The 1,573-nt window shown below is 28.9% G+C and overlaps 1 non-coding gene across 1 annotated transcript; it reads right to left on the reverse strand.

Annotated features, from left to right (window-relative positions):
* Nucleotides 1-215: 215 nt before the first annotated feature.
* Nucleotides 216-394, reverse strand: LOC120781070. Its single transcript, XR_005706002.1, has one exon. It is a non-coding gene; the product is annotated as a 5.8S ribosomal RNA (ribosomal RNA).
* Between the last annotated feature and the right edge of the window lie 1,179 nt (nucleotides 395-1,573).

The following is a 1,573-nucleotide window of genomic DNA, read 5'->3' on the forward strand; positions in this document are numbered from 1 at the left end:
TTAAATAATATTGAAATTTTTTTTATTTTGGGAATACTAAGATTCTCATTTATTATAAAATTTCGTTCAAATATGAGGTAATCAAGAATATATTGTATATATTTCTTTTTATGCTATTAATATTATGGATTGAAAAATACAATCCAATAATATACCATATGCTTAAATTCTTTTAATTAACTAAAAGAATAAGCAACTAATTTAGCATAGTCTTACAACCCTCAACCATATGTAGTCCAAGCAGCACTTTAAAATTAATTAAAGTACATAACAGCATGGACCGCAATATGCGTTCAAAATGTCGATGTTCATGTGTCCTGCAGTTCACACGATGACGCACAGTTTGCTGCGTTCTTCATCGACCCATGAGCCGAGTGATCCACCGCTTAGAGTAAAATTTTTTTGTATTTTTGATTCAAAGTCAAGAGTTTTTAATTTATTGAAAGCATAATAATAATATTTATAACAAATTTTTAAAATAAAATTTCAACACATCTTTCAATAAATTGTAATTTTAAACCCAAACATTTGCAAACTGCGCATGTCTTAGGTCAACAAAAACAGTAATACCATTTTTAGTAGCTATTCTCTTTTATTTGTGCATAATCCAGTATTTCTTGAATGAAAATAAACCAAAATATATTTATATAACATATATGTATTTTATATGTATATAACATATACTTAATCACAAATAGAAAATACCATAAAAAAGGAATTACACGTTAATGTGAACAAATTAACTTATCATTTATATATTTACTATAAAAAGATCATTTAACTTTTTATAAAATTTTTATAAATAATAAGTAGAGCTATATATGTTTAAAGGTTTTTTAGCGTTCAAATACAATGTATGCGAAATTCACAATATATGTATTAATATACTGCTCATAATGCATTACAAGGAGTAAAAAAAAAAAAAAGAAAAAAAAGAAAAACACTCAAATATGTTTTTTATGCAAATTATTGATATACCCACATTGATTTAAATAAATAATATTTATCAATAATTCAAAACATATTGAATGAAAAGAACAAAAAGAAAAAAAAAATTTTTTTTTTCTTTTTTATTCTTTTTTTTTTTTTGTTTTTTTTTTTTTTTTTTTTTTTAATATATATTTATTTTTCGGATAGGAACACAATAATGATCCTTCCGCAGGTTCACCTACGGAAACCTTGTTACGACTTTTACTTCCTCTAAATAATCAAGTTCGGTCAACTTTTGCGAAACAACCGTGAAACACAAGGCGTCACAGTGATCACGTCCGGAGACCTCACTAAATAATTCAATCGGTAGTAGCGACGGGCGGTGTGTACAAAGGGCAGGACGTAATCAATGCGAGTTAATGACTCACACTTACTGGGAATTCCAAGTTCATGTGAACAGTTTCAGTTCACAATCCCAAGCATGAAAGTGGTTCAGCGGTTTACCCGGACCTCTCGGTCTAGGAAATACACGTTGATACTTTCATTGTAGCGCGCGTGCAGCCCAGGACATCTAAGGGCATCACAGACCTGTTATTGCTCAATCTCGTTACTGCTAGACGCAATTTGTCCATTTAAGAAGCTA

Source organism: Bactrocera tryoni, unplaced genomic scaffold (assembly GCF_016617805.1).
Source record: "Bactrocera tryoni isolate S06 unplaced genomic scaffold, CSIRO_BtryS06_freeze2 scaffold_256, whole genome shotgun sequence".
Taxonomy (NCBI): Eukaryota; Metazoa; Arthropoda; class Insecta; order Diptera; family Tephritidae; genus Bactrocera; species Bactrocera tryoni.